General features: G+C 33.6%; 1 long non-coding RNA gene across 1 annotated transcript; it reads left to right on the top strand.

The window, feature by feature from the left end:
• The first annotated feature begins 15,544 nt into the window (after window positions 1–15,544).
• LOC111387779 lies at window positions 15,545–18,440 on the top strand. The gene is made up of 2 exons (XR_002701459.1): window positions 15,545–15,894; window positions 18,095–18,440. It is a non-coding gene; the product is annotated as an uncharacterized LOC111387779 (long non-coding RNA).
• Window positions 18,441–20,206: the final 1,766 nt, after the last annotated feature.

Here is a 20,206-nt window from a genome sequence, read left to right on the forward strand (position 1 = left end):
AAAAAGAGTTTGGATAGAGGTGAAAACAGAGACTCTGGAAACTGTGAGATAGCGTCTGTGGAAACACGGCTAGTTCTCTAGAATGAGAAATGCAACCTTAATTGAAAAGCCTTTTGCGGAAGCAGTTGTGGACCCAAATGATTTCAAAAACATTTTAAATCTTTACTTGATTCAGAAGATTGATTAAGTACATGCAAAGCATCTATAAGAACATACTGGAGGGAAAACCTGTTCATTTCTACTTGATTACTGTAAGTTATTTACTTTTCTTTACATGTTTATACTTTAATTATCTTTGATGAGCAATTCACAAGCATCCACTTCCACTGTTAATAATGATAAAAATCTCATTTTATTTTTAGATGAAGAAGATGTTTCTTTTCTACTTAAATTAGATGTAAAATCTGATGTTATATTCCCTATTGGTAAAGAAAAAATTGAAGAAATATATAGAGATATAGATTATAGTTGTAAGAATAATATAGGATTTGATTCTGTGAGAACTTATAAAGAAATAAGAAAAGTAGAAGATATTATAACTAAACATACGGATATACAAGAAGAAATCTCAGAAGGATTATTTAAAGGATATATAACCAAGAAAGGTCAACCTATAATCTTTGAAAAATTATTAAAATATAAAGAATATTTAAAAATATTCAAAAAATTGAAAAATATAAATATAGGACCTGATTGACAATTTCTTAAAGATATAAGATAGATCTTATAAATAATTTCATTAAGGCAATATAGTACTTTTAATAAGAAAGGCTATTATGAAAAATAGGAAGAATCTACCAGCCATTTTCAAAGTTGTCCCCATCTAACTGTACCTAAAGTTCATTATTTTTGCCACAATGTACAAGCCTCATTATAAATTCGTTACCAACTTACTTCTAAATCATTCTTCTTCTCCTCTGTAAATAACTCCATAAATAAATCTATAAAAATTACTACATATCAAAGAATATTTTTGATTTACACTATGAATTCTACAAAATCTTTAAAGTATTCACCATTTGAATATTGAATGATGGTAGCAGAAAATTATTGGTCTGGATGGAGAATGTATTCTAAAGATATCTGCATAAATTGTACAAAAATTAATATTTTCAAATAAATCTAATAATTTTTTTTTATACATCTTGTATACTAAACATACTAAAAGTAAGTGTAAAATTATTCAAGAATTAATATTTTCTGGCAAATAAATACATTTTTTTTACACATCTAGTATACTAAAACAAACTACTATTAAATGTAAAATTATTCAAGAATTAAGGGTGTGTTTGATTACATTTATTTTCCATGGAAAATATCAGTTTTCCACCCAAATTCCTCGTTGAAGTGTTTGATTGCTATTTTTTTCCGTGGAAAATATTTTCCAACTTTTGAAAATATGCCTAATTTTCCTTGTTTTTAAGGAAAACATTTTTCTTGGGTAGGGGTGGTTTTTATTTTCCACAAAAGATGGAAAACATTTTCTTTTCTAGGTGATATTTTCCATGTCAATCAAACACACTCTAATATTTTCAAGCAAATATAATATTTTTCTTTACACATCTAGTATACTAAAACAAACTAAAATTAAGTGTAAAATTATTTAAGAATTAATATTTTCAAGCAAATAAAGACATAATTTTTTACACATCTAATATACTAAAACAAACTACTATTAAATGTAAAATTATTCAAGAATTAATATTTTTGAGCAAATATAATATTTTTTTTTACACATCTATTATACTAAAACATACTAAAATTAAGCGTAAAATTATTGAAGAATTAATATTTTCAAACAAATTTAATATTTTTGTTTACACATATACTAAAACATACTAATAGTATGGGTGGTTTTTTTTTTTTTTTTTTTTTTTTTTTTTTAAGTACACAAACACATAACAAGTTCCCATCTCCTTTGTGACACTGTCACGGAGACTTGCGTCTTCGTGTTACGGAGCATTGCGTCTTCGTGACAAACGGAAGCAAGTTTTTTCCAACTAAATTGTATTCTTGTATCACGAAAATATTTTTTTCGATATTAAACTTACTACTAATTAGCACAAACCTTGAACATAAATTTTGAATTGCTTATATTTTTCGATCAAATGAGCATCTTTTTTTAGTGAATGTGTGAAAATCTTCCAGCTAAATGTGTTTCAGAATGAATGTGAGAATGAGACTTTAGTTAAAACGTGTGAAGAGTGCATGAACGTGATAATGAACTCTAGTTAAATGTGTGGATGAGGGAGTGAATGTAAGGATAATGAGTGAATGTGAGTAGGAGACTCTAGCTAAAAGTGTGCAAGTGAGTGCATGTGACAAGTCCTAACTAATTGTGTGAAAATGAGTGAATGTCAGAAAGAATTTTGTTGTGTTATGATAATTAAATATTTTTGATAGATTCTGTATATAGTCAATATATTCGCTTGTTCTATTGTGATAATTGAATCCTTTTCACACATTAAGGATATATATCAGTGATTTTTTTATACATCAATATTGTCACATGTTGTGTTGCAATAATTTAAACTTTTTGACAAATTATAAATTTCTTTAATTTATTAAAGCTAATCGAGTTAATTAAAGTTTCCTTATATATAGAGAGAGGTGTAAATCATAGTTAGAGGTATAATTGCACTATAAGAACTCAAACCAACTCCCACATTTTGACCGTGTTTATGGTGTGTCCCCATTTATGTCTTGACATTTATCGTGTTCTCGATATTTGAAATGTCGTTATCACTGTTTGTAAACCAAATGACTCAAGAGTTGACGTGCACATATCAATTTTCAAGATTGCATTTCGTGTCCTAGAGTTCCATACATTTCAGACATTTCTCGACAATAAAAAAAATAATAAAAACAAAACGAATTAAATAAAAGAAAGTTACAAAATTAAATAAAGAATATATAAATATTATTTAATTAAAATTGAAATAATTAAATTTTATTATAAAGAGAAAAGAATTAAAAAGAATTTTGAATCGAGAAAAATTTTTTAATATGAAAACAATAAATTAAAAAAATTAAAATAAATGGAGGAAAAAAAATCTTCTCCATAAAATCTCCAATATGGAGAGAGAGTCTCCATATTATGGAGAAATTGTTCTCCATAACACGGACTAGATCATTTCTGTGTTATGGAGAGGTTTATCTGCATCACTTTGTTCCTTTTTTATTTATTTATTTTTGTTTATATGAAAAATATTTTTTTTCAATTTATAATTTTTGTATTTATTTTCTCTTTATGCTAAAAATTTATTTTTTTCAATTTTAATTAAATATTATGTATATGTTCTTTATTTATATTTAATATTTGTAACTTTTTTTGTTTAATTTATGAAATTATTTTTGAAAATTATTATATCACCCATTTTTACTTCATACTTTAAATAATTTTTTTTCGATTAATTTTTTTTAATTCTTTTCATTTTGTGATATAAATAAAACTTTTTTAGTTCAAACTTTATTAATGTTTATATGAACCTCTATTTACCTTGTCCAGTAATTTCTATTGAAGTTTTTATGTATAAAATTTTATATTTATAAAACAAAAAAAGGTTTGACAAATTTCTTTAATTTATGAAAGCTAACCGACTTAATCAAATTTTTTTTGCATCCCCTTTTTTTATGTTCAAATAGAAAAACGAAATAAAGAATTTTTCTTTTGTTGTCATAAGTCCTTCAAAATACATAATTTATATTTTCTTTTAATTCTCTAATTTAATTTCACATTCATAATCACACACAATCACACACATATTCACATATTATTGAAGTTAATTGAATGAATGAGTACCGAATTTTTATGCTCTACAAAAATACGTGTGGCGTTAACATTTATATTGAAACAATATATTTCTCGACATTTCATTCATTTATGACATTTGACATGTAGTTTTCGACATTACATGCCTACCAATCTAGACATTTGACATCTTATTTGTATAGAACAACATTTCAATTGAAGTATATTATTTTTCCACATTTCATTAGGAACATTGACATTTGACGTATTGTTCCGATACGAAATACCCGCATTTCTCAACACTTGATATTTCATTTGTGTAGAATGACAGTTCGACTATGAGAAAAACAAAATATAGTAATGAACACGGTACATGGCAACTGTTTGTGAAATCTAATCAACTGTCACCTGATCGTAAGAATGCATGCCAGTAAAATATTTACACTCTCTATCAACATATGAATCTCCATTAAGAATATTTACAAACTATGGACAACTATGTGGAAAACGGTTACTACATCACACTAGGTAAAGCAATACAATGAGAAAGAAGATGAGAAGATATAAAATAGCACTCGAAGTCATTATAACCAAATGCAGTTTATAATATTTTTCGACTGAAAAAACAGATGTTCTGGACAACGCCGAATAGTCTGAATATTTACCAGTGTGTAATGCAAGTCGGCCATAGGAAATAATAAAGTTATAAATTGTTTTCAGCATACAACCTTCCGAACATGCCACTAACATATAAACAAAAAGTTTGCATCCACAAAATGTCGGATAGCTAGTCTGTACCATGAACAAAAATAAGGAAATTGCAGTGTACACATACTACACACGTTTCTTACCTATCTTGCGATCGGATCGTGTGAATGGTGTCTTAGTGTTTGCACTAGGCATCTTCAATCTTAATGATCGAGGTCTACATAGGGAGCATCAGTAATCTTCAACGATTCAGCAAGGATGGCATTATCAATTGGCGAAGCATCGATGGAGACAGCAACTGTAGGTACAGTGTTTGTAGCCTCTGTCACACTATCTGGAGCAACATCAATGACCTCTCGAATCCAACCCCAGCCATTGATATTCTAAACACATCACTGATCTGGCAGCTAACAGTTTCAGTAGCACCTTTTGGACGTCGTGTGTCCACTTCCATATGTGACATCAAATTCTGATCGTAGCCATCATGGTGGGGCACATCTCCACATCAATAGTCCTAAAATTTATCGTACTCGTCGGTAGCATTATGTCCCCCAATATCAGTAGCCACTTCATCAAGCCTACGTCGGATTATTTTCCAAACTAGCAAATCTCGCATTCATTTCCTCCCTCAATTCGCCCAACCTGCACTCAAAGGCCTCTCTTTGTTCATTTAAGAGAGATCTGATCTCATCCGAAGACACGGGCCTCACGGGTGCTCAGTAGCACGAGGTAGAAAAAGATGGATGGTCGACGATCGGGTCACCATGGTCTTCATCTCCACCTTCAGTAGGATGCAAATCTTGGAGACAAACTCCACCTGTGTTGCCTCTCTGAGACTTTTGTAGTTGATTATTGTTCACATTGTGCATAACTTCACCTTCTGGTGGGCAATCCTATATTTCTGTTGATTGAGCAACGAGGCTATCCAGAGCTTGGTCTGCGTTATCTGGTAAAGCAACCAAACTAGCAATATATGGCTACAATTCTTCCGCAACAGTAGCGCGCAACGTCGCCCACAAGTGCACCTATTAGAGAAAGACAAAATCATCAAAATGAAATATTAGTCATTTTGAAATTGTAACAGAATTTTATATGCAAGATACTCGCATGTGTCTTCTCGAAGAAGTCTGAATATGTTCTGGATTGAGGTTGTGTTGTGACAATCCATTGCAATATCCTTGGAACATCATCACCCGTCTTTGTCGCGAATTGAGCTCCCAGCTCCAGGATAGTCTCGTACACCTACAACTTCATGACGAACATAACGAAAGTTACTATTTACGGAGGGACATAACGTGGTATAGGAAAAAATGAAATAAAAATATGGAACACATGTACCTGAACAGCATGAGGAAAATCGTACAACGTGTAAGACATTCAGTCACAGTCGTGGACCTTTGCTAAGTCTGCCTTTCTCCCCCATCCATGAAGAAGTGATTTGATAAGAAGTTTGAAACGCACAACTCCATGGGTAGGCATTAAAGAAATCCAAGTCAGCCACAATGGAGAGAGTTTCAGGATGTATCCCCATATTTTGATCTCTATAATTGAAGACCCCTTTAATAATCAGTGCCAACCAAGTTTGTAACGATCATTACGTTGGGTACATTTCATGGAAACATTTTTCAGGTCAGTACACATTACCCGGTTTCTATAGGTAAACAGTTTGTCCCATAATCGAATTTTTCCTAGGATGTTGTCTGAATTATCACCTTTCGATACTTCATCACACTTCAACCCGGTGATTAATGCAAACTCCAGCAGTTCGAATCGTGCAAAACTTTGGTTCACCTTGAACCAAACCTCGAAACTCTTGCTAGAAAATGTCGATCTATTCACCATTTTGTGAATTAATTTCCCTGACAATTTCAGCTCCGACAACTTGGCAACACATCCTATGCAACTTTCCTCGAACATACGCTTTTGTTGTGTATTGAGTTTGTCGAGGACGACTGTTATATATTTCATATTGCTGACCTATGAAACATGTGCCGAGACATGCTTTTCCTTTGGTACTTTGAATCGATGTGAAGAAGTCATCTACATATAACAAAAAAATACATAAAAATGTATTAGGAGAATATACGAACATAAAAAAAACCCTAAGAAACGGCAACAGGAAAAAAATAAAAACTAAGTAACCATTCAAGATGCTTGTTATCAAATCGAATAGGTACCTATAAAGCATAGTGTGCAAGGTACTCACAAAGCATAGTATACAAGTTCAATGGAATACAATGCATTGAAATTAGAACTACCTTCGAAATGATGACTGAGATCTATGAATACATTAGCATCTAATGCGTGTTCACAAAGTTCAATTTCAAATTTAGTTTTCTTTTAAAGATAGTATGAGAAGTGTTTGTAGACGTGTGTTGTATTAATGTGTATGTGTGTAACATAAGAAAGTAAACAGTAATGTTTACAACTCATTCATTTTTCACGAATTTAGCTTTCAACTTGAAAATAATGATAAGATGGCAATTCTCATGTATCTGAAATTATCTTCTCATCGTGCACAAACTAATCCACACATTAATAGTGTAGCTGCATCATAAAACTATGAATCTGCTCTTGTACAAAACAATATTATTCACTTGTCATTTGGTGTGATGGTTTGAACCCTAACTAAAAAGGAATCTTATGAGAAGAGAAATTAATTTGTCCATTAAATAATTTATGCATGTCTATATAAGGCGAGGTTAATGGCTTTGAATTGGAGTCAACGATTTCGGCTACGTTTAAGTGATGGATAAACACATATAGCAGCCTATATAATATACTTTACACATATTTGTAGGCAACCAAGAATATATTACAAATACATGCCTACCAAAAATGAGAGGGCAGCCAATATTTCACATTTTTACACACTAATTGGAGGCTAGAAAAGGAGGATTTCACGTATACATAAAAGAGTCCCCTTGATAGTAAAATATTGGCAAGCTGTCGTTATTTTATATAGATATACACGCAAAAATAGAGCAAAATAAGAAGAAAACGAAGGTTTTTGCTGCCGGTAGCTGTTCGGGTGGAAATACCGAGCCAATATACAAGCCAAGAATTGCCGACTGCCTTTATTATCTATACATATACATAGAAAACAGAAGCATTGGAGGAGAAATGTATACATGCACAGGAGGAATTTATTGAGTTACATACATGCATAGGAAATTAAGTTTATACAACAAGTTTTGAGCTAACTAATTAATATATACGCATATATAAAACATAATAACGAGAAGCCTACTAAACCTTAACTAAAATTTGCAACTTTCAAAAATTAAATACAACATTGTAAAATCAAATCGGACGAATTACACATTATACTTACACCAGCAAACAATAAAAAAAGGAAAAAAGATGTATACATATAAAGTTACCTTATTGAAGGTAACCAAGGAAGACGGAAGAATCATTGTCGGCGTACAATTAGGAGAGCGGTTAGGAGATGAACGGAAAGGTTAAAGGGGCGGCGGCTCTTCACTTCCAATTAAATCAGTAAATTTTAGCCTTGTATTTTTGGGTTTCTAAGCTAAGAGGAAAGATTTCACATTTGTATGCAAATTGAATGAAGAATAGAAATAGAGTTTTATGTTTTCGTACGGGTTTGATTCATAAGTGGACCTCACCCATTTTTCATTTCAAATGACCCGGCAGACATATTTAATGTAATTGATATTTGTACTTTTTGAAATAAGTAGCATAGGTTATGGTCCCAATTTTATTGGCGACACAATTCTTAATGATCGGACAACATTTGAATACTACTTTGGAATTAGAAATTGCAGGCAGTGGTATTCTCGTCCAAATAATTGAAAAATGGAAATTGCAAAAATTTTGGACATTTTTACAAATACCCATGTAAAAATGGACATTTCAGGTAATTTCCTCATTTACTAATATAAAAGTAAAGCACTATTTTTGGTGCGGGCCTCGAGAAAAAATACCAAATCGAGCGAACTCAAAAAATAACATTTTTAAAATTTGAAGTTGATAAAAAGTTCATGTGATTCTGCAATCATTTGTATTACACTTAGAAGGGTATATAGCTCCTGTTTGGTGGGAATTAAACTCATATTTTTAGCACATTTTGATAAAATTGATTAATTACGTTGTTAAAAACTTGCATAATATATAAAATATGTTATTAAAATTGATTGTTAACATTAATTTAAATTTTAAATATAGTATTTAATATGGAAAAAATTCACAAATCCTACCTTAAGTATGGAGACTTCAAAAATCGGGTTTTAAGTTTGCAAAATACCAAAATCAGGTTTCTTAGTTAATTAATTAAAGATATTTATTAATTAAGTATAACAAGGTCACAATTATATAATAAATGGTCACAAATAAATAATTATAGATCATAATTTATTTATTGATCACATATTATCAAATTAATTGATCACAGATTATTCGATATTACAAATCAAAAGTTTTATAGGTCAACAGTTTTTCTATCGATCACAAATTTTCAAATTTTTTGGTCACATATTTTTTTTCGGTCACAAGTTGTCAAATTTTGTAGGTCACAATTTACCAAATAATTGGTTACGGGCCACCGCCACCAACACCACTACCAATTGCTCACCGCTACCACAACACCTCCACTGCTGAAAATCGCACCGACAGCAACACATCCCGACGCCTGCACCACACCACCACAACCACTAACAAACACCTATATCCCACGCCGTCCCACCCACAACCACCGTCGCCACTTTCACCATCACCCACAAACAACAACAAATTAGATCCCACCACTACGACCATCACCAAACACACCCAACAATACACCACTTCCAACCTCACCAACACCACCAAAATCACCATTGCCAATACGAGCACCGACTACATCGCCGCTACCATACCACCATCGTCATCCTACCTAAATCCACCGCATCACCATCACCACACTGCCATCCCACAACGTCACCAACACTACCCAAACACAAGAAATGCATCGCACCAGACTTGCCAACACCGCTACCTAGATCCACCACGCTAGACTTACCACCACACCATACCGCACCTAACTGGAGTTAATCTTGCCATATCATAGTGACGCTGCGTGCGCAGTAGTGTCGTCTGGCAAAGCTGAGCAGAGAATAAGAGGCGCTCACACTCCCTCGTCGTCACCGTCGTGTGAAGAGAAGAAGCGGGGCTCACATCCCTAGGCAAATGCAACGACACCAACGAAACCTTGATTGTTGCGATCTTTGTGTACCGACGAAACCACTGATCCGCATGCAACAGCCTCGACGATGGAGAAGCTGAGGCTGCGCGTCAACGCTAAAAGCTCCACGTTGATGATCTTTAAAGACCGATCATTGTGTAATTTTCGCAAAAATTAGGTTTAATTAATCATAAATTAGGTTTTAATTATATATTTTAATATTATAATTAACTCACCCAAGCCCTAAATTTGTTTTCCCTTTCTGGCTCTCTCTCATTTCCTATCTATTTGCCAGTTTCTCCTCTTCGACGACATGATTTCCGACGACGTCAACATGAAACTTTTAGCGTTGAGGCGCAGCCGCAGTAGTAGCTTCTCCATCGTCAATGCTGTTGCACGCAGATTAGTGGTTTCGTCAGAGATCGTGGTTTCGCCAGTGCCATTGCATTTGCCTGGGGATATGAGAGCCGTTTCTTCTCTTCTCACGGGGCAACTACGAGCGAGTGTGAGCACCACTTATTCTCCGTTCAGCTCTGCTGGGCGACGCTGCTGCGTACGATAACGTCACTACGATGTGGCAAGATCGACTCCAGTCCAGTGCAATATGGTGTGGTGGTGAGTCTAGTGCGGTGGATCTAGGTAGCGGTGTTTGCGAGTCTAGTGCGATGCATTTCATGTGGTTGGGTGATGTTGGTGACGGTGTGGTAATGGTGGTGTAGTGGATTTAGGTAGGACGGCGGTGGTAGTATGGTAGCAGCGATGCAATCGATGCTTGTGTTGGCAGTGGTGATTTGGGTGGTATTGGTGAGGTTGGGAGTAATGTATTATTGTTGGGTGTTTTTGGTGGTGACTGTAGTGATGGGATCTAATTTGTCGTTGGTTTTTTAGGTGGTGGAAGTGGCGACGAACGATGGTTGTGGGTGGGACGGTGTGGGATATGGGTATTTGTTAGTGGTTGTGGTGGTGTGGTACAAGCGTCGAGATGTGTTGCTGTCGGTGCGATTTTCAACAATGGAGGTGTTACGGTGGTGGTGGTGGTGATGGTGGCAGTGGTTTGTGACCAATTATTTGGTGTTCGTGACCAAGTATTTGGTAGATTGTGACATTAAACTTTGATAACTTGTGATAAAAAAATAATATGTGATCAACAAATTTGAAAATATGTGATCGTGATCTACAATTTTTTTGATCTGTGACCAACGAAATAAACTGTGACCTATAAAACTTTTGATTTGTGACATCGAAATAATCTGTGACCAATTAATTTGATAGTATGTGATCAATAAATAAATTGTGACCTGTAATTATGTATTTGTGACCATGAATATATAATTGTAACATTGTTATATTTAATTAATAAATATTTTTAATTAATTAACTAAGAAACCTGATTTTTGAAGTCTCCATACTTGAGGTAGGATTTGTAAATTTTTCTTTTCTGTGTTTAGGAGCTCCTTTACAGCCCAGACCAACTGACAATGAGATCCTTGAGACCAGATGGCCCGATACAGATGAGCCCAAATTAACACCATTTCCTTTGTGGGAATAGTGGTAATTGACCCTTTGACCCGGCTGATAACTTTTATTGTCCTTTGACCAGGTTTTTCATTTTTTCAGAAAACAATAAAAACTTTTAGGGGGTGTTCTCTTTGTGTTTCAGTTTTGTGTTTTGAGTTTTGAATTCATTTTGAGTTTTGTGTTTTGAATATTTGTTTTGAAATTGTTGAAAATGCGTTCTTTTTGTTAGTTTCTCAAAACAAAAAAAAATTAATTTTTTTTTTAAATTTTGAGAATCACCACAACACCACCTCAAAACACAAAAAAAAAAAAAATATTAATTTTTATTTTTTATTTTTTTGAAATTTTGAGAATCACAACACTATCTCCTCAAAAAAAGAATTTTAATTTTTAATTTTTTTTTGAAATTTTGAAAATCCCCCCCCCCCCCCTTCAAAAAAAAAAAAAAAAGTGTTTCCCGTGTTTTCAATTTTTTCAAGTTTTACACTGAAAACGCCCAAAACGATAAAAAAGTCGTTTTGTGTTTTCTTCACAAATTTTTTTCGTTTTCGAAAACGTTTTCGAAAATTCGTTTTCGAAAACGGGAAAGAGAACACGTTTTCACCGTTTTGAAAAATCGAAAACAGAAAACGACCCGAAAACCGTAAAGAGAACAGGGCCTTAATTTCCAGTTTTCCCTTTTACCCTTAAGCTCTATGGGAAATAAACGGCTCTCGCATTTCTCTTTCTGAACAGGCAAAGACAACGAAGCAACAGTCAGAAGAAGAAAATGAATGGCGCTTTCAACCTTCAAACCTTCAATACTGAAGGAGAAATTTCTTTGCCTATCTAATTTAGACGGCAAGCAGTGTGCATTATCTGAGGAAATATTCAAGGAGCGAGGAAGATTAAGCAAAAAATCACAATTTCTAAAGGTAAAAACTAGAAATATGAGAACGTCATCAGCTACGTTTTGTTTGAAATATGTCTTAATCTGATAATTTTGTTTCTTAATGTTGCTAGTTTTAATCCAATATGAGATTTTTCTTCAATCTAAAATAATATGCTTATTATAGATTTTTTTGTTGGGCAAGTGATCTCTGGGAAGAGTTGGGCTTTTTCTTGAACGGGATGTTTACTTTGCTCAGTAATGATGTCGTTTGTTGATCATCTTTCGGGAGAAAGTTCAGTAAAACAGAAGCTGGGAAGAAATTTTTGAGAGTGGTAAGTGAGGGACAAGAGCTGCTGACTAATCTTAGTATTGGTGAATTTATTCCATGGCTTTCATGGATTAACAGATTGAATGGTTTCAATTATAGAACAGAGATATTGCGTAAAGAAATGAACTGATTCAAGAACACTTGGGCGAAACACGACATGGAAGTAAAGAGAACAATCTTGATATTTACTATTGCTTTTTTCCCTCTTTATGTTAATTGCTGGAAATTGTCTAATTTTGAGTATTATGTTTGCCATTTTTAGTTACTGCTACTTTGTATTATAGTGTAATGTATATATTTTGAATTGAGAAAAAAAATCATATTATAGTTTAAAAATTTAGGGGAAAGTGTATGATGTTTCAGAACGGGTGAATCATCATCCAGGTGGTGGGCACCCACTTTTGAATCTTGCTGGCCAGGATGCAACTGATGCATTTGTTTTTTTTTTTTTTACAAGGTGTCCTATTCTAGACTAATCCTTGGGTCTGTGATCCGGCCCCTCTTCACACAGTCCGGTTAATCGCAGGATGTGCCTCCAACTGGCCAGGGTACGAGCGCTCCCCACCTGGTCTGACAAAGTGCCAAGCAAGCCAATCCAAGTTGCACCTTGCCTTCCAAGAATAATCCTTGCCTTCCAAATGTTCCCTTGCCTTCCAAGAATAAATCCTTGCCTTCCAAGAGCCCCATGTTTCGAACTCACGACCTCTGCTCTGCCAGATTTGACAGCGTCCGTCCTTTGCCAGTGGAGAAGTGCCCTGGGGGGCGCAACTGATGCATTTGTTGCTTTTCATTTAGGCAGTGCTTGGCAATATCTTGATAAATTCTTTAATGGGGTTTACTCAGAAGATTATTCTATTTCTGATACATCCAAGGATTATAGGAAGCTTATTTACGAGTTTTCAAAGATGGGGCTTTTTGACAAGAAAGGGCATACTGTTTTCTTCACTATGTGTTTGATAATACTCCTTTTTGCAAAAATGTTGGTTGTTTAATGTTGTCTGACTATAGTCATTTAAAAGACTCCAGTCTTTTTCGAAAAGAACAACTTTACTCATTTAAAAAGACCATAGTTGTTTCCTAAAATGACTATAGTGTATTTAAACGATTATAGTTGTTTCGTAGAAAAACAACTCTAGCCGTTTAAAACGACTATATTCGTTTTCCTAAAACAACTATAGTCTTTTTAAACGACTCTGGTCTTTTTCCTACACAACTTTTTCCTACACAACTGAAGTTGTTTAAAAAGACTCCAATTGTTTATAATTTTTTTTTCAGAAACATATAGGTAGATGAAATATATGGTGATAATCAAACTTCTAAGATTAAAGATCGTGTTTGATTTCGATTTATTAGTTTAAAATGAAATAAGAAGACAAATTCCATTATAAACAATTTATTGTGTTCCACTAACAATGTTCAAGCATACCGTATTTAATTTCTAAGTATGCGACTTACAATAACGTATAATGAAATATAAGGTGACAATCAAACTTTCTAAGTATGTGACTTACAATAATGTATAAAAACGATCACAGTCGACTTGAATTGTTTTTTAGATTCACATCTCATTTTTTTTTTTTATTATATACTCTTTTTTCTTTACAGTTTTAAATGAAATATTTTGAATTATGTCCAACATTCATAAAACAAATTATGTATGAATTATGACAAAAACTCACAACATATAGCATACATTGTAATATACAAGGGATTGTGCTTTACTAAATTGTTATAATATACCGCATTCAATTTTTAAGTATACGACTTACAATTGATTTCGTTAAGTCAAACCATCATGTTTAATGAAAGAGTCAATTGAACTTCTAATCTTTTAGAATGTGTTTTATTTCAACCTATTTTTGTTCAAAACGTATGGACAGGCAAACTTTGTGATATACAACTCATCGTGCTCAACTATATGTAATTCAAGTATACCGTATTCAATTTTAAGTATACATTTTACAATTGATTTTGATTAGCTAAAACATCATTTTAGAATGAAAAGACGTGCCAATAAAAAATTTAACCTTTTAAACTGTGTTTGATTTTAACATATTTCATGTAAAAACATATTGGAAGGTGAACTTTATCGTCATACTCTATTACACACTATTCAAGAATATCGTATTCAATTTTTTATGCATACGACTTATATTTTGATTTCGATAAGTTAAATCATCATGTATAATGAAAGATGAGATGTCAATTAAACTTCTAAACTTTTGGATTGTGTTAGATTTCGACTTATTGCATTTAAAAAAAAGTATAGGAAGATAAAGATCGTTTTGTACAATTCATTGTGCTTCACTGCACATAATTCAAGTATACCGTATTCGATTTTTAATTACATGACTTACAATTAATTTTGAACAAGTTAAACTATCATTTATAATGAAAGACAAGATGTCTTTCAAACTTCTAACATTTTAGTACATGGTTGATTTCAACCTATTTCGTTTAAAAACATATAGGAAGGGGAACTTCATCATTTTACTCCATTACACATTGATCAAGTATATCATATCAGTATTTAAATATACGACTTACAATTGGTTTCTTTAAGTTCATGTATAATGAAAGACGAGAGACTAATCCAACATGTAACCTTTTAAACCTATTTGATTTCATAATGTTTCATTTAAAAACGTAATGGAATATAAAGTTCGTTATATAGTTTATCATGCTGCACTGCGCATTGTTCAAGTATACGGTATTCGATTTTAAGTACATGACTTATAATTAATTTTGAATAAGTTAAACTATTATATATAATAAAAGGTGAGATATCATTTAAAACTCGAAAGTGATAAATGAAAAACGACTGCAGTCGTTTAAAATGACTAGAGTCATTTTTCTTTTAAACAAAGTTTTTGATCATGATCTAAATAGATTTTCTATTTGCCGTAAGTTGGTCGCGACCATGCAAATCACAACCAAGTGCTTTTATGAAATAAAAAATGAACAACTCTAGTCGTATTAACGGCCGTAATCGTTTAAAACGACTATAGTCATTTTTACTAGAGTCTTTATTTGTTATTCAGTTTTTCCTAAAAATGCTATAGTAAGGCTACTATAGCCATTTTATATGGAGGGCAATTAAGACATATCAACAAACAAGGATAATTTAGACATTTTAACATAAAAGAAACCTTAGAAACTTATTTGGCCTAAGTTAGGCCTCCAAAAGTTGCTAAGGGCTTGGTCATTTTTAAAAATCCCCCATTTCCTTACCAAATCTCACGGCATTTCGTCAATTAATCGGAAGAGCATCATCAATGGTGAAACCGCTGGGATCCACAGGCGAGTTCTTTAGGAGGCGGGACGAGTGGCGGAAGCACCCGATGATGACGAACCAGTGGCGCCATGCCGCCCCCGGCCTTGGTATCGCTCTCGTCGCTTTTGGAATTTACGTTGTCGGTGAAGCCGCCTACGAAAAAATCTATGCCCCAAAATCTCACTCTCACTCCACTTCTTCTCCTGCTCCTGCTGGTTCTTCTACATCTGCTGTTCATTAGAATTTCCCCTCTATCTACAAGGTAATAATAGATCTTTTTGGCGCGCATACGTGGATGGGATGTTGTGGATATGTGGTTTATTGGTATGCTTAATATTAGGGAATTTGGAATTTTGGATTTACATTGGTATTTGTGTTTCAGTTTTAATAAATTGTTTTTGTGTTAGCCTGTTTCAATTGGAGACGTCTCATTTTCTGAACCTCTGGGTTCTTCAAAATATTAACGCAAACTGACCGTCTATCTACAAGATAAGAATAGCTCTTTAAGGCACATGTACATAGTATAGGTAGTATTTGTACCTATTGGCAAAATATGAATTTTCGGTGGATACCGCCATTGGTTTTAGATTTCAATTTTAAGAAATGGGTCTTTCGTTAGTAAAAACATATTTGTGTTAGTCTGCATCAATTGGGCATGTCTCATTGTCTGAAAATTAGGGTTCTTTAAAAAATGAACACAATCAGAATATACTTTGAGAAATGATGTGACATGTATTTATGCATACTCAAGAGTTATGACTTGTGCTTGCTGTAGTTTTTCTTCCTTTTTGAATGTATATGTAAAGAGAAGGGTCTGTCTTTTAACTGCTGTTGGTTGTTATGAGTGGAAGGATATACATTCATCTGTACTCAAATTTGTGGCATGAAACATGGGTTTCAAATTGGAACTAATGAAACATCTGTTCAAAATTCAGCAAAATTTTTGCCAGTTTCAATGTTGCGCGCCCAATTGTGTGCCATCAAACGTAGTGTAAGGGTAATTAATATTTGTATCACATCTGCACTTGCTGTGTTTTCCGGTTCAGTTTTCATTTCAGAATTTGTTGAATGAGCATGAGTAATCCATTTGAGGTGGCATTCAGATAAAAGGGTGGGTTTCTTCTCCACACTTTTAATGGCCTTATCACTTCGCCCCACATCTCATGGGGATGGTCCCTAATTTGTGCATATAATATCGTTCTTGCTGAAAATATCTAATATTCTTAGTGAGAAAAGAAGATGTATTTGAGCATGTGGTTCAGGAATAAGACTATTGTCACACTTGCATCAAAATTTAAAACAGAGATATGAATCACGAGGCCTACTTGGCCAAAGCGGAATTTCCCTGGCTTTCACATGAACAGACGTTGTTGCACCTATGTTTTTATAGATAAATAGTACCTTTGCTCCTTACTCTTCATTACACTGATTGGGGTCTCTTCTGATATTCTCTCTATTTTTAACCAAAGAAGTTACCCACCTCCGTAACACGGACACTTTAATTAGGGTAGCATGTCCGATGCGTGTTGATACCAACACTTTTCGGACACTCTACAATAATGATTTTTCTTTCTTACGATAGTTATTATATATTTTTAACTCAAAATTATTAGTAAATGACAAATATATACTCATATTAAAAAGATTTCAAAAAAAAAAAAAAATCAATAATAAGTATAAAACTAAATTTAAACTATATAAATGAGGAATTTGAAAGAATTTAATGAACGTGTCAGCGACGTGTCTTGTTGGTGCTTTTTTGAAAAATCACAAGTCGACGTATCCGACTGACATGTATCATATCAGATACATGTATTCATGTCAGTGCATCAAAATTATCCACAGTAGAAAACATCTATGAAAGTGGGCAAAACAAATCACACTCTATTTTCCAAGGTATGGACCCATTGTCACTGATAGAAACTTGTTTAAAACATTCGCAAAGCCAGCTTTTTTTCAACCCTTTCTAAACAATCTTACAAACAGGATGGAAAACTTTCTTAGAGTTGTTCTTTTCTTATGAGTTTCACGTGGAAGATTTTCAGTTTTCTAGTTTGGGTCTGTAGATTCAGCTATTTTCACCTTTGATGAAACTTGGCACAAAATTTTGATTAGCGAACAAAGCGTGGGGGCACAGAAATGTGTTAGAAACATCTTGTGTGATTATAAGATGTAAGATGGATGATTGCAATAATTTGGTTCCATGGAGAGGGATGGAGTCCAGGATGTGGTTAAATGGATAGAAAAGTACGTGAAACAAGGTCACAGTTGGTAAAATTGATGTTTTGACATATTTGAAGACGATTTAGTAACATTTCTGTAAAAAGAGAAAAAAAAAACCCCTTTTTATTGGACGGATGCATCGAGTTTTACACATTTTTTACTGATTTATTATTTTTTTGAATGCATGATTGCTGAAATTTACTCATTGAGACTAACTTTTCACTTTCTTGACTATGCAGATGAGTGCCTAGTGCCAAGGTCAGGCATGCTCACATTTCTCACTCCTCTCTGTTTCTCTCATCGGTGTTAAATAAAGTACTCATAAGACGTGTGTTTTGCCTTCAATCAGCAGACCTCTGAATCTGTAACTAACCTGAGAATAGTTGTTTAATCAATGGTCTGTATCTTTTACGGAGTTTTTTTTTGTTAAAGGACATGATGTTTTTCGAGTTGTAGCTATATCTGTTTGTTTGAACAACTTTGTGAACCAAAGCTTTAGTACCGTATGTCTAACGAACCAGGCCACGTGCCTTGAATTGAGGCTATTTACTTTCTTATAATATGCAATTTGCCATTACCAATCAAGTCGTATACTGGGTAATTTTTTTTGGCATGTACTTAGCGATATAATGGACTTAAATATATTTTTGAATTCTTTGTTAAAATTTCTCACACACTGTAAATTCTAAAGATATGGCAGTACTTAGCAACACAATGAACAACATTTAATTTCATTTTTTCGTGACTCATATCACATATTTTGCAATCTACTCTATGAAATAATCATAAACATTCATTTTTTAAATGACCTATATCTTTTACGGTCCTAACATTTTTATTGCTCGACCAACTTCTAAAAAAAAAATATATATATATATATATATCTTTTGTTAGAGGGGAGTTCTATTTTGATATATCCATAAATTTTGTCGAATATAGTACTTTTCCACACTCATTTTGCCGTGTTTTCCATTGGCACGAGGGTTTCTTCTATCTATTTAACCAGTTTACTTTTAATCCAGTGTCCATTGAAACAATAATTTCATATAGGCTGTCCCGGGGCACAGCTCAACTGGTGGATCAATCAATATTGGCTTGCTTCCAACGGTAAGGTGGAGAGTTCGATTTCTGGTGGGAACTTGCGGCTAAAAAAATTTGGTATGGAGCAATCACTGTGGAGGAGGGTCTCTTGTGCGCAGAAGTGTACAGTCAATGGGGAGAACCTGTGATCCAGTTGAGGCATAACCCGCGATTTACCTCCTTCAAAGTTCTAGGGGCATGGGTCTTGCAGGTCCAAGATTTAGTTTGGTGTAAGTTGGGATGCCTGGATATCAAAAAAATAATAATAATAATAAAATAATTTCATATAGGCTAAGACAGTAGGAGTGGAAATGTTGGTCCCATTGTGTACTACTAACATTTTCAATCTTAATTATGACTGAAGACGGACTAGAAGTCACAATTTCTTGATTTCATGTTGATTCTATTTCTATTGTCACTCTAAAGCCAGATAATGTAAGAAGAAGTTACCTTTAGAATACACGACCTTTAGTTATCCAGAGGGTTGTTCAAGGAGCACGGCCCTTTCCTTTATGTGGTGGGATCCTTGGTAACCGAACTTTTACCCAACAAACACATTGACTAGTGTTAAAAGTTTGGTTGGATAGGATTTGTAAAGGGTCTTCAAAATTAACTCCAACAACAAAACATGTTTGGGACATGTCCCTTTTTGAAAAAGTTAATAATTTGTAAAAAAAGGACCACCATGAAAATAAAGACACCATCCATCTTCGTATAGAGAGCACTTTGACAATTTTACTCTTTATACTGTCAAAGTAAGTCAGAAACAATGGGCTTCTTTCTACCTTTTAAGCTGTAATAAATTACTTCTTCTTTTGACTTTTTGTTTCTATGCACATTAGTCATCACATTACAGTACTGCTTTAGGTGGGGCTTTTTCCTCCCAATTAACCAAAAGTATAGGCACTTGTTTGCCACTACCTTGGGTCTTTTGTGATAAAGGAATTGATACTGATGTTGTTAGGGAAAATGCATTGTATCTTGGTAATAGATCATGTATACTCTTCCACCTCATAGTCCTCAGATGATGTGGAAGGCACACCAACTAAAGGAGGCGATCGACCTTCACCAACAATTATCCGGTGTTGACACGCGGGTGAGATCAAGCACTGTAAACCGGACAAATTAAGCCAATAGGCTAATGTGCCACTACATATTGTGGTTGAGCAATCTATCGGAAAACCTTCTTCATTGAACTATCCTGAATTCATTATTGAATTAATGTCAAAATATAACAGGTCACATGTTAGAATATGGTGACTGGAATTCTA

This window comes from Olea europaea, chromosome 3 (genome assembly GCF_002742605.1).
Source record: "Olea europaea var. sylvestris chromosome 3, O_europaea_v1, whole genome shotgun sequence".
Taxonomy (NCBI): Eukaryota; Viridiplantae; Streptophyta; class Magnoliopsida; order Lamiales; family Oleaceae; genus Olea; species Olea europaea.